Source organism: Lemur catta, unplaced genomic scaffold (genome assembly GCF_020740605.2).
Source record: "Lemur catta isolate mLemCat1 unplaced genomic scaffold, mLemCat1.pri scaffold_65_ctg1, whole genome shotgun sequence".
Classification (NCBI taxonomy): Eukaryota; Metazoa; Chordata; class Mammalia; order Primates; family Lemuridae; genus Lemur; species Lemur catta.
Window position 1 is genome coordinate 978,246 of NW_025423864.1, and position 14,950 is coordinate 993,195.

Genomic DNA, 14,950 nt, shown 5'->3' on the forward strand with positions numbered 1-14,950 from the left:
AAAAGTCTGGAGGCCAGCAGCTACGAAATCACAATCTGGCTGCCACCATTTTCTGAAAAGGCCCAGAATTTGGATTAATAGCATTTTTAGGCCAGGCGTGGTGGCTCACACCTGTAATCCTAACACTCTGTCTAGGCTGAGGCAGGTGGATCGCTCAAGGTCAGGAGTTCAAGACCGGCCTGAGCAAGACCCCATCTCTACTAAAAATAGAAAGAAAATTATCTAGCCAACTAAAAAATATATATAGATAAAATTAGCCGGGCATGGTGGCGCAGGCCTGCAGTCTCAGCTACTTGGGAGGCTGAGGCAGGAGGATCGCTTGAGCCTAGGAATTTGAGGTTGCTGTGAGCTAGGCTGATGCCACAGCACTCACTCTAGCTCGGGCAACAGAGCGAGACTCTGTTTCAAAAAAAAAAAAACAGAAAACAGCATTTTAAAAATAATCTCTACATGAAACTCTCTAGACCCAGTGCTAACAGAATCTCACCCAAGGGTTAATTAGCATACCCCTCTTTTGACTGTGTGAGCTTGGCCGTGCCATTTAATCCAGCAGACACTCAATTCCCTCTTTTATACAGTGTGGGAATGAACTAACTGATCTATAGTCTTCCTATCAAGCTGTAAAATTAGATAATTTTAATTAAAATAAATGCAAAAAACTTTTGACATATTCTGAGCAGCAAAACAAGTGTCCAAAGGAGTGTGACAAACCCCTGTCTTCTTGTGTTCATGCCACTTCCAGCTTCTCACCTGCTGCTTGAGAACTTCCATTTCTGTCCTCAGCTCTTGAAGGCGGCGCTCTCCAGACTTCCACAAACAATCCCCGGAAGATGAAGAACACTCAATGCTCAGGGCATCCTGAAGAGCCTGTGGTAGCAGATAAGCACACGGGTGATCTAAGATTTACCACATCACATGAATCCATTTATAACAGTTACAATCATTTCAAATGCACCCACAAGGTAGAATTTCATCTTTAATGTTGCTTACAGGACTGAATAACTTTCTTCTTTTTGATTTTTTGCATTATGTATTTTTTTCCCCAGAATCTCTGTCTTTTCTCCATGATAATGCTTATGCTATTCAATCCCCATTATTACCTAGTGGGGCTTTGATGTTGGACCCTCCTCTACCTAGCCAAATAGGAAAGGAAACCATATCTATCGCCTTTTTCTAGATTCTCTGGTTTAATTACATTTAACTCTGTAGATGATGCTCAGACCTCAGGGAGCATGAGAGGTAGCAAACATGCCCATCCCTGGGCACTGCCAGTCTGAGATTCTGCATCAGCAGATCTGGGGGTAGAGTCTGAGAATCTGAGTTTCTCAAAAGCTGAGAAATGTCCCAAATGATGTTTTGAGTAATATTCTGCTATACAACCATGCCATACCCCCAACAGGAGAGAGGGATGAAAATAAAACCCTTGGGTATTTTCTTCAAAGCAAATAAACTGGATTGAGTACACAGTTGTGTGAACTTCTGACAATCACAAGTTCATTACTAGGCTGACGTATTACCGATTTCTGCTGAGTGAATGGGTCAGCAGGCTTGTACAAGGAGGGCAGGCCCCAATTCCATGCTGTGGTGCACGGTGTGCACAGTCCGCTGCTGAAATCAACATTTTGAGTAACTTCCATCACAGTGGTAAAAAAGAAAAGAAAAATATTCATTGTAACATAGAAGAACAATAACATCTTACACGTCATGATCTTCTAACACATGTGCTAAATGAGAAAAAAAATCTCTTTTCGTAACTATCACTTAATATGTATGTTTTCAAGTGACAGTTCAAGGTGTAAACAGACATGTGGGACAAAATCTCTTCTGGCTTTAAGTGTCCTTTTATTTTTCTCACTGCCCATAAGTAATGTATTATGCTCATTAAAGCATAAATCTTGGGTCTAGAATTGGCTATTGAACATATTACATACTAGCTAATTAAATTTGTTTATTCATCTATTCATTCATCTACCCATTCAACAAATATTTAAGAACTTATTGTAAGCAAGGCCCTGTTTAGGCACTCAAGATATGGCAGTACACAAAACAGAAAAAAAGTCAGGACCACATTGTGCTGTTGCCTTTGTGAGTCCCTTTCTCCATAAAAATACGTATTAAAATTATATTTTACAACTGCCTTGCTATAAAGGCAAATATATATGAAAACATATATTCAACAAAAGTTTATTTTTTCTTTTGATTTTAAATGACAGTAAACATTTATGGGCCCCTAAACGTATTGTGGTCCCTAGACACTGTGTCTACAGTGCTTAATGAAGACAGCTGTACAAAAATCCTAGCCTTATGTAGCTTGTAATCAAGATTGAGAGACAGAAAACAAATAAGATAATAAATATAAGACATTAAACATATATTAGGTAGTAACAAATTCCAAGAAAAATTAAAGCAGGAAGTATGAGGAGTATGTAATTTTAATTAGGATAGCCAGAAAAGTTATCTTTGGGAGGTGACATTTGTATAAATATCTGCGTTTACATAAATCAATTTTTCTCATTGATATTTTATGATTATAATCACCAGAATTATAAAATTATTATTTTTCTAACTTCAAAAAATTATGAACTATAAATACAGATAAATAAAGATGAAGTGTGCACATGGACATAAGCAAAAAAACAGCATTCTTGGCTGTTCTGATATCTACGAGATTTATATCTTTGTGCCCACATTTAGGGACATGAACTACAGAATATAAGAAAACTTGTAATACGGTGTCAAAAATGCGAGGGATTTTTAATATAATCTTAATTAGTTCCTCTAATTCATTTGCAGAAGATTTTCCAGCAGAGAATAGGAGGAAAAAGATACATATTTGCCCTAAATTTGTCTGTCTAAACATTGTTTTTCTTTTTTAGAGGATAAAGTACATTGCCTGTGAAGTCAATCTCCACCTTGCCATTTTCTCCTGATGAATAACTTGTTCCACAAACAGATCTAATACAGGGTCACATCTGCAAAGCATCTTATCAACTATGCAGGCACATGCTTAACATTGAGGATCTTTAAATGACACCTGGGAACTCTGGTTAACTACAGCCATGGGCATTCAGTCCAAAACACAGGGTCTGAGCACATTTTCAAGGCCAAACACCTACTCTCCTTTCAGAAGAAAGACAATTTCTATGGCTTTGGTCGTGAGATAGCTAGTTGAGAGATGCGTATCTCAACTCAACCACGTGCTACAGCATTCCCATGTTCCACACATGGCTTGGCGCTTGGAAGTCAAGAGCAAACGAATTTTTATTTTTCCCCTGAACTAGTCATTGACCCCTTCCCCCTGATAAGTAATTAGTCCATAAAACCACACACACACACACACACACACACACACGCATTATCCTTTTGCAGCAATTCACAGGCTGCCCCTCTGAAGAATTACATTGGAGTTAAGGTATTATAACACTTGCATTTTCCTAAAAGCCTTGACTATTCCTGACCCCCCCCTACATCCTGCCCCCAATAAAAGTGGGTTTTAGGCTTGCACTTGGGAGGGCCACAATCTCAGCCTTGGGTCTGGCATTTAGCATGCTTCCATATAGTGTGCATCACACCCAGCTCTAGTGATCATTTTAAAGAGCAGCTTGTTTCCTCAGGAAGCTTTTGTGGTTGACCAAGAGATACGTTACTGTTCGCAAACACCCACTTGCTTTGTGTGCTTCTTCAAACTAAAAAAAAACAGTTCTTATAGTCTATAATTTCTCTTCACTTCTCTTTTTCATGATGATTCTTTGCAGGGACATAAATTCCCTAAAGCCTCCTTATCCATGTATGGCTGAAAGCTGTAGACATGAGTTATTTCTAAAATTACAGATAATGTCTTGTGCAAGCCCCCAAGGCTGGGACCCATGTTGCAAGCTAGATTTTGTTGTGACTCTCAGTAGGAAAGTGTCCTTACACAGGGACCTCTCATTCTGATCTCCCATGCTTGGGCTGGCCTGATACCTTATTGAGGCGTCTTATTTCACATTCTAAATGTTCCTTCTTCTTGTTTGCAAGAGCATTTTTTTCCTTCAAAAGCTTATTTTCTTTCTTCAATTCATGCAATTCTTCATTTAGGCTTTCCTTTTCCTTCTGAGGTAAAGAGCAAGAAAATAAAATCAAACTCAGTAAATGTCAAATGCGATATTGTAGAAAAAGTGATATATCAGCTGCTATGGTAGATTGAGAGGGTCACCCTTCTGAGATATAATAATAACATAACCTGCAAGATTTTCACTGAACATTCCATTTGACCAATATCCTTTGGGTGAAAGACAAGGTTAGGATTGAAGAAATCTTTCTTTTATCAAGACTTAGTGGAGTAGCTTAGAAGTTTTGTGACCCTAGGAAAAAAATCAAGATCCCCAAGTCTTACTTTCAATAGTCAAATAAATGGGTCTGCAGAATAAACAAGTTCCCATATACTAAGTGATGGATAAGTGATTCAGAAAAGTAGCTGAAACTCCTAAAAAGAAAAAAACTGTCATTGCAACAAAATAATACTCTATCTGAAAGCTCAATCCTGCAACACTCTGTACTAGAGAGTGGGAGAAGACAATTTTTGGGCAAACAAGACCCTTCACTATAGGTAATTATTCAGAGCACTGCATTGTTGTGATTATTATTTTTAAAAGGTAGAAATCAACTAGTTCAATTGCCACCACTGTTCCATTTTTTAGATCTTTATCAAGAAGTCTAGTGTACTAAATGACTGAAGGTTAGCTGCTTAGACACTAACAGGCTCTGGATTCAGACAATGTCCCCTATCTCTTAATTTTAGATGCCAGATAGCAAATGTTTTGTCAAGCAAATTGGATTCTTAAGGAGATTGAGATTTTAACCAGGTAAAATAAATATTGCAGAATTTAGGCAACTCGAGATAAGAAAATAGCTAATACATGTGTTAAAGTACGTTATTTTAGTAATTGATCTTTCCCAACGCCACTATTAAATTTTAAAAATCCACTTTAGGTAATTCATTGTCATTAAAAATGCAAACATTTTTTATTTGCTTTTAGTTAAACAGCATGGCCTCTAGACTTAGAAAATGAACCAATCATTTTCTAATTTAAGAGAAAATTATTCTAACTAGAAAACGGTCCCAACTGCACAGGGAAACAATTAATTACAAAGATTCCCGGTCAGGGTGTGATTGGAAAAGGAGATGCCGGCTACCCGGCTGAAAGGGAGTCGCCACAATCCGTTTTCCCTCCTCACTGCGGCAAACACGTCCCACGAGCCAGAGCCCCCGGGCCAGCACGTGCCACGCTGGTCTTAGGCCACCGCCACCGCCTCCCAGCGTCAGGGGCCAGATGCCACCACGGAACAGCCACCCTTGCGTTTTCTCTTACTTGGAGGCCGCTAGTATTTAAGGCTTTCTCCTCCCCAGTTTCTACGCTATTCAGGAAGTCCAGTAATTGAAAGTAAAACCGGGGGAGGGGGGGAGGGAAGGATCTATTTCAGGAGAAACTGCCGTCTCAATCGTCTCTACCCAGGTCGCGGCAGGGACTGCCGGAGGCTCAGCATCTGGGCACCGGGTTCGAGTCCCCCCTCCGCACGGGTCACCCTCCGCAGCCTCGGCCTCCTCGTCGTTCCTGCAGCAAAAGTCACATTTCCCTCACAGGCGGGCTGAGAGCGCTAAAGGAGACGATGAGGCCGAAGTGCTTCGAAAAGTGTTGTTTTTTATGATTACAAATGCATTAGCTGTTTGTAAAGTCTCTGTAAGCTGTCTTGTACAAATACGAGGCATTGCTATATTATTATTAATGCCAGTAATAAAAATAATAACTATGAATAAAAGGAAAAGTAACTCTCGCCGAGCCCGAAGCGTCCCGGGGGCTGGCGCCCTCCCGGCGGGCCCGCGGCCATCCGCGCCTGCGCACGACGAGGGCCGAGCCCGGCGCCTCCCCTCCCCCGCCCCCCCCCCCCCCCCCCCCGCGCCAGCCGCCGTCGCCCTGACGGGGTTTCCACAGGAAGCCCCGCTACGACCTTCCGGCGCCCGCCCACTTCCTCGCGCGGCCCGTCGCCGTCTCTCAGGCGCTGCTGCCGTTGCTCCCCATCCGGCGCGCCCAGCCGTCCTTCCGCGGCATCCAGTTTCATCCTCAGCTCCGCGACCTGGGGAGGCGTTCACAGACGGTCGCCGCCGAGCCCGAGCTCGCGGCGACGGACACGCCCCGCCCCCGCCGGGCGCGACTCGGCGACTGAGGGAGATGGTCCGCGACGCACGCGCCTGTCCCCGCACGGCCTCGGGCTTCCCGCCTCCCCGGCTCAGCCCGCGGGGTCGACCGCCGGGGCCGCGTCCCCAGGTTGGTCACGCTGCTCTCGGCTCTCCGGGCGGCCTGGCACGGTCTGGGAAAGCCAGCGGGCATCGCGGCCGGCGGAACATGCCCGCACGGAGAGAGACGGGCGCGGCCTTTAATCCGACGCCCCGCGGGACGGACCGACGGCGGCCGGGGCCTCCCAGACGGCGCCGCCCCCGGGACGTGCGCGAACTCCCACCCCGCGGACGCCGCACCTTTCAATTGAGCACTCGGGGACATCGTGCTGGGAAATAAAGGGACGAATGCTGCTCTTCCTCATGTGTGGTCGAGTTTCCTTTATATAGGGAAACTCGCTTTCCCTTTTGGAGGACAGAATGATTTTAAGTTATAAATTGCCTTTGACCTATGAAAGGAGATTTTGTCCAAAAAGTTCCTTCCTCACCAGAGCAAAAGCTCCTTGAGGGCAAATGTGCTTTAGAAGGAAGAGGGGGGGCCCCGTTTGTCCTCCCACTTTCGCTGTCGCCACCGTTTGTTTCCATGGAGACCAGCTTTTGCTCTCTAATTGATTAATTAGAGCTAGACTTGCCTAGAACCGTGTGAACTTTAAATGTTTCTCGCTGCACCTGTAACTTGGGCGCTGATGGCTGCAGGTATCGACAGCACAGCTGAGGCCGGACTCTCGATGGACTGTGATAAATGGGCGATAAATGGGCGTAAAAATCCCGAGATGCTGCTGGGGGCTATTTTTAGCACATTTCTGTAGCCCCCTCAAGATAATTCGCTGACGCTGATGGTTAATCGTCAATACCGAGAGGCCAACAACGTACTCAGCACCCCTCCCTCGCTTTTCAGCAGGCGGCTCCCGCCGGTGAGTCCTGATGCTCTTGGCTCCACCAGGGCGATTGGTTTCAAGAAAAGACCAAACAGAGGTGCTCACCTTTCTTTCATACTTCTAAATTGCTGATCCCATTGCTGGTTAACTTCCAGGAGCTGAAATGATTAAAATTTGATGAATCAAAAAAAGAATGCCCGCCCATCTGGAAATTTGGCTACAATGAAATCACTTTGTGACCTTACTGAGATTTTTTTGGAAACCATGAGTGAGGATGAGATTCCTTCCATCAAGTTTTGATTGGGCGAGGATAATTTAATTGGACACACTCTCACTCTCGTTAGAATCATCTTTTAGGAATTGATCCATGTATGAACAACTATTAAGTCTTAGATGTATCTTGACAAATCAGTTGAACAGTTTATCAGCAACTATTAACTTGTCTTAAGTATTTGAATTTTCATCTTCTTTGTTTAATCCAATCAGAATCTGTTAAAAGTCTATAAGAAATGATAGCTTTTGGTAAGATTTATTAATGTATGAAGGGTCTTCCTCCAAACCTTTCCATATTGGTCTATGTGTTTACACTGATCATTATAATGAAATATTTTTTCCAGTTCTTTTAAAGCAAAATTTATATTAACAAATCCTAGACTCCATTAACTGATAATCATTGGCTTGGAATAATGTGCTTTAAAAGATTAACACATGATTTGTGATATATGCCCAAATGGATATCACCTTTTTGAAGGTATAGATTTCAAGGAATAACAGATTCATCCTAAGAAAATATTTAGAAAAATGTGAGGCAGCAAATAATTTAAGGATCTTAAAACTATCTGCTAATTAGAAGGTAGAAAGAACACTATGATCTGTGTTTTAGTATTTTTGTAGGGGAAGCTCACAGCTTCCTACATTAAGAGAAATTCCAGCACTTATCAATATGGAACAGACACTGAGAAGATAAGTCGCGTGACTAAAAAATAGCAAGGCCTTCTCCTAATTAAAGGACAAAATACCTAATCCAGAGTGGCAGTTACTAGATACATCTTACACTGGAAATCGATATGGTTATTTAGCATAAGACTATATAATATTATTATATAAATATACCTGATCTGCTCGCATTTTAGGGATTCACATTTCTATGCTATAACAACATTACTCTGCCATAGCTCAGTAATTTTCCAGATGGGCACAATATTCAATGCAGTATCAAAGAGGAATAGAAGGCACTATAGAAGAAATGAAAGATGTATTAAATAATACATAGAATGGGTTAGAAAAGAAATTACAAAATTACAAGTCAACTGTACTTATGAAGCCTTTGACAGTTTGAGTTTCAAGGTGTGTCAAGCTGCAAGGCATAAAGGGTACAGGTGATAAGCTCACGTGGTCCATGTGAAAGAAAGATCTAAGTTTTCAGAAAATTAGTATTATAATTACCAGATTTATGTCTTTGTTATTTCTCATTCATCATTGCACAAACACTGAGAGACCAAGTACAAGATATGTGGGTGAATAAGAAAAAACCACTTGTTTTCAAAATGTGCAGACTAGTATCCTAGAGGTAAATACTGTGACCTGATAAAAATAAAAAGCACGAGGTGCTACACTATTTTATTCTGAGTGTTAATCTACGACACATGTGGTTTCAACTAATATTTCTAAATTACCTCTTTTCTCTGTTTTTCCAAGCACCTTATCTTTTGTTCAAGAGAATTTGTCAAGTTCGTTCTTCTTGATGATTGAGCACACTGAGGACAAAGAAAAAAGGAAGATTGAAACAAAAGTCTACAAAATAAGCAGGAGAAATACTGTCCTTCACAAACCTCATGCATTTGGCCAACTCTCATGTCATGATTTATAAAAATACCTGATTCTAGCAGTAAAAATCCTCACACTCTAAGTCCTTCATAGTAACTTGTTGATGAATCAGCTTCATATTATATTTTAAACTCCTTTATATGGATTAGTTACCCAAATAATTCTCTAATAAATTATAAGTGTATCTATATACTGCAATGGGCAAGCCAGAGATTAGAATTTAAAATTTCATGAATTTGGATTTCAATCTTTTCCAAAAAAAAATGACAATTCAGAGTATGATGGCTTATAGAAATCATGTAAGTTTCATGGGTACATTTTAGGCATTTACATAGTATACATTTCTAAGAAGTCATTTTTATAGTTGTGCCCATGAACATGTATGTGAGTGAGATTCTGAAGAGTAGCCCTAGCAAAAGTCAGAGGAGTGATAGAACCATCAAGAATAAAGAACACATACAGCTAAAATGTGGCAAGTTGATTCCAGAACTAAATAAGTTAATTACTTTGATTGCAAATGTGGTGGTTCACACTTGTAATCCTAGCACTAGCCTGGGCAACATTGCGAGACCCTGTGTCAAAAAAAATAAAAAATAAAAACTATAGCAGTGCATAGTGGCACACGCCTGTAGTCCCAGCTATTCTGAAGGCTAAGGCAGGAGCATTGCTTGAGGTGGGAGTCCGAGGTTACAGTGAACTATGATTAGGCCACTGCACTCTAGCCTGGGTGACAGAGGGAGACTCTGTCTCTAAAAAAACAAAAAACAAACAAAAGAAAAAAAACACCCAAAACCAAACCAAACCAAACCAAAAATACTTTAATGACCATGACACAAGTATGTTATAGAGGTGGGCATAGATTATCTGGTACCTTGTAACTTTAGTCAGCTCCTTGAGTAAAGCCACTAGATCACAAATTTAGATTGATTATAAATTATTGGCATAATGAAAAATTTAACCACCTTTCTTTTTAGACGTATTTTTTTCAGAAGGGGGAGTATTCATTTAAAGAAAGCTCAAAAGCTCCGGAAACCACCATCTGCCTAACTTGCCACCAGCAACCTCGCTCACAGCAACCTCAAACTCCTGGGCCCAAGCGATCCTCCTGCCTCAGCCTCCCGAGTAGCTGGGACTACAGGCATGCGCCACCATGCCCGGCTAATTTTTTCTACTTATATTTTTAGTTGTCCAGCTAATTTCTTTCTATTTTTTTAGTAGAGACGGGGGTCTCACTCTTGCTCAGGCTGGTCTCGAACTCCTGAACCTGAGCCATCCTCCCTCCTCGGCCTCCCAGAGTGCTGGGATTACAGACGTGAGCCACCGCACCCAGCCAGTTTTTTTTTTTTTTTTTTTTTAACCTTCATAACTAATTTTCTCTGGAAGAAAAGTGTAAAATATTTGACCCTTGATTTTTATTTTATAAACAAGGATTACTGAAAAGCTAGTTACTAAATCTGCAAGAGAATCTATTTGTAACTGTAGGAGTACTAATTTCTGAAATTCAGAAGTATGCACAGGTATAAGCGGGAGAGGAAAGAGGGAGGGAAGGTAGACGGCACAGTGAATCGGAATGGCCCGTAAGCCGTGAATGTGTCACTAGGAGTTTCACTGGCGATTAAGCAACATTTTACTCTGGTTCATATGTCTCAGGTGTGTATTAAAATGAAGTGAAATAAATCAAGGTTTGTGGTCACTTTTCATTTGTATTTACTTTGCTTTCCAGTTGCTAGTGAAGGTATCTAATAAAGATTTTTAGTCACTGGTTCTAGTAAGCATCTGCTTACAGAGCAATTATTCCCTGTAAATAATTCCCTATGGTTACTCCCTGTGAAGTATAATCTGTGTTCAAAGTAGCTGGGCATTCCTTTCTCTACCATAACAGCCGTACCAACTTCTAGTATATTTAAGGTCTGACACTACTACATTAAATACCTAAATGAACAAAAGAGTTCCACCTGGTTTCCCATTATACCTTGATTATCTCAAAAAAAAAAAAACTTTAAGAAAGCACTTTACTTCATTCATTATTAGCAAGTATCTATTGCAATAACTGAAGAAGAATACTGATATCAGTTGTAAATATGTAAAAATTTTACTATAGATACTCTATTGCTATAATATGTTCTATCTCTAACCAGACCAATATTCTTTTTACATTTTATATTGAACTAAATTCCTATAAATCAAGAGCAAAATATGGAACCCATGGAGTTGGGAGGCCAAAAGTAATTTTGACAGATTTAATCCTCTCATTTTGTAAAAGAAGAAATGTAGCCCAGAGAGGGTAAAAGCAATGCACCAGTTACCCAGATACTTTTTCTGTGTTAAATAACATTGATTAAAAATATAGAGCACATCTTAGCTAAAAAAAAAGCAAACTAGCTGTTTCTACTCCTATTAATCAATGCACAATTAACTGCTAGGAATGCTACCAATGCCAGGTGTGCTCAATTCATCCCCTAGAAATGTGTTCTTACCTCTGCATGCTCCATAGAACTTTCCGCAGCACTCATTCTAGAAGTTTCCTGTACAAGATGTGCCATGGAAGCTGTTTTTCCTGGAGTCTTGGAAAGCAGTGGGAAAAAAAGGGGAAAAAAAGTCTCTTATGGTATCTTTTAGGGTGAGAGCAAATATACAAAATTTAAAAAACATACTCCGCAGTTAACTCATGATAGAAGATAACAGCGATAGTTTTTCATTAAAAATAAACAGAAGTAACTCTGGATATGAGTTACACAAAATAAGATTATAAGCACAGTAGCTGTGATTTTAACTTTTCTTCTCTTCCAAATGGGGATTTCCCAGGATGTCTCAAATGGGCAGGCTCTGACTAAGACCTGTGGCAGATCAGCCTTGCTCTGGTATGTAAATCATCATTCTTCCTTTACTGGCAGTTTCTCCCACTGGAGGGAGGAAGTTCACCACCGCAGAAAGCCTGGGCAATCCAAGTCTTTCCTCAGTAGTCGAACTGCTATAAATTCATTGTGCTTCCCAGAGCAGTTAGGTAACTGTTGACTGTTTGACAGCTCGGTTACCTGTTTCCCTAATGGCAAAGTTTTCTGGCAATGCCTTCTAAATATGAGTTTAGATTTGTCGAACTTAATGAGTCATCCATAATTCTGTAAGTGCTACCAGTTCTTATGCACCTAAAAGAGAAAATAATTTATTGCAAAAAAAAAAGGGCATTGTTTGCTAATCTCATCTTCTTTATTGGCAGAAAGGTTAAACTTGGCTTTCAAGTTTAAGACTATCTTTGGGCTGGGCATGGCAGCTCATGCCTGTAATCCTAGCACTCTGGGAGGCCAAGGCAGGCGGATCCTTTGAGCTCAGGAGTTCGAGACCAGCCTGAGCAAGAGCAACACCCCATCTCTACTAAAAAAATAGAAAGAAATTATCTGGCCAACTAAAATATATATAGAAAAAAAAAATTAGCCGGGCATGGTGGCACATGCCTGTAGTCCCAGCTGCTCGGGAGGCTGAGGCAGGAGGATCACTCGAGGTCAGGAGTTTGAGGTTGCCGTGAGCTAGGCTGATGCCACAGCACTGTAGCCCGGGCAACAGAGCGAGACTCTGTCTCAAAAAACAAACAAACAAACAAACAAAAAAAACCAATTCTGTGTTTCTATGTTCCTGTCTTCACCGTGGCATCCACAGAACCTCGGCCACAGGCTGCCTGGCCCACGCCAGGTGCTCAACACGTTTTGCTGAATGAACACATGGATGACTAGCTGAATACCCAGGCACCCAATTTATAGACTTTTGGCTAGTGTGCCTGTGTGTTTACTTCCTGCTGGTTTCTTGGTCTGTTTTGGGGATACACTTGAGCCAAGAAGGAATGACGTGGCCTTAAGGCAGTATTCAAAACTATAGGTGGGAATCAAATTGCTCATTCAGAGTTCTAAAAGTTACAGCTCACACAGGGTCTGACTTTAGGGGATGGAAGCAGAAATTTCCTGGAGATTGACACTTTATCAACACTAAAACTGCTCATTAGAGAAGGAAAAACAACCCGGCCCAAACCTTTGAATTGCAAGAACTAGTGTTTTCAAAATAATTTTTTTAAAAATTTAAAAGTTAATTCCTTTTGTTAATTCCTTTTGAGCGAGAGTCTGTCTAAAAAACAAAAAAAAAGGGTGGGGTGAAGGGAGAAGAGTACTGCCTGAATGTCACTCAGTCCTCATGAGGAGACTAAGCCCTACCCCCCTACTTGTAGGGACTCATCCATCACCTGTCGAACTGCCCAGATTGAATCTCAAAGAGCAGAGCCAGCTTCAGCCTTCCTCCCTGGGTTAAGCCCAGGAAAGGTGCGTCTTGCAGAGAATTTCCCAATTTCCCCTTACCGGCGGGATGCACAGCTGTGATGGGGCCTAGTGACACGTCCAGGTAGAGAGGTCCTGAGACAACTCACCCCCCAGAGTGGTGTGGAAGTAGAGCCAGACATTTCCTGTGTTCCTGGGAAAGGATGCAGAAGTGGCTAACTGAGGTTGAGTGGATTTGAGGAAGGCTCGACGTCAAATTGAACACAAAGTACATGGACCCAAGGTCAGGAGATGTGCTGGAAGCTTAAGTGGCTGCTACCGAGGAGAGAGACCGATGAAAAGACCACCAGGGTAGATTACATCTGTGCCAATGGCAGTGTCACATGGTACGTTATTGAAACCCTGACGCCTCCACACTGAAGTTGCCAGAAAAGTACAGGACATCTAGATAAATTTGAATTTCTTATAGACAACAATTTTTTTTTTGTAGACATATGTCCCATGCAATATTCTGTTGTTTATTCATTGCCTACAATGAGCGTGAATTACTTTAGAAAGAACTAAAGATACTTTTAAACAGAAGTATAAATTATTTCATTTTTTTAATGCCAGCCACGCTGTCAATCTACTCATTAGATTTTTTTGTAATAATCACTAAAGATGGTTTCTACTCAGGAGGACCATGGAGTCTGAGTTCCTGTTGTTAATTTAGGATGCATTTCTAGAAAGTGGTTCACAAAGTTCCTAGCGTGAGCTTACCCTTGCATTTTATTTGCTTCTTTGAAGCACCATAGACATCCAGCTCCTCAAACAGGAGGAAGTCCAAAGTCAAACAACTCCTTTAATCAGTACAACCTGTTTTCTTTTCTTAAAACAAAACAAAACAGAAACAGAAACAGCAACTACACAAAAACAGCGTTTGGGCTGATTTTAGTAACCCAATTTGAATGGGTTTACTCAAACTGGGTTACTTCCTCCCGAGGAAAGAGTTGTCACTGTGTTCAACATTCTTTCTAATAGCGTGATCTCTTCCTCGTTCTCTTGTGGTCACAGCTGCCGGAGCACTTTCAGCTGGAAGGTGCCGTGTGCTGAAGGAGCTCTTTAGTGACAGGAAGTGACTGGGTGCGAGAAGGTTTATAGGGCTCCACTTCGGGCGACAAGGAAGTACGAGACTGACTGTAAATGATTTGGGGACTGTCCCCACAGATTCTTCTCGGTGAGTAAACTATGGAAGGGCACATTGAGACGCAGCGGAAGGAAGGCATTCTCTCTCTTACCTTTGCAGAACAGGAACTTCTGCGACTCGGCCCGGCCTCCGTGGTGACCCGCTTTGCACCAGAAGCATTTCTCTCGATCAGAGCCCGGATCTGGCTGTCCAGCTCCAGGCTTTCACACCTGCCCAGGGGGACACAGGAAAGTCACATTTTACAAAGGTGATCACAAATCATGCAAGGGTGGAGCGAGCTCGTGAATGACACGGAGGTGTTATTTGTGTCGGATACCTCTCTAGAAGCTCCCAGACTCTGACCTTCTTTTGTTTTCATTAGTTCGTGACATAAAAGCCCTTCGAAAGAGTATTAGAGTTCGATTTTCCCTTACTTGCACACTTACGCAAAGTGGGAAAGGAGGACGCAGACAAGTTTAGAGATTTCCATAGTATAACAATGACAAGAACTGAGCACCCACAGTGAGCCAGGTACTTTAATACATTTTTCTTATTCAATGAGTACAACAACCCACTGAAGTAGTCACTGTCCTTGCATTTTACTTAC

General features: G+C 41.5%; 1 pseudogene; it reads right to left on the bottom strand.

Moving 5' to 3' along the window:
• LOC123629950 overlaps nucleotides 1–14,833 on the bottom strand; it is a 91,809-nt pseudogene extending 76,976 nt beyond the window's left edge.
• Between the last annotated feature and the right edge of the window lie 117 nt (nucleotides 14,834–14,950).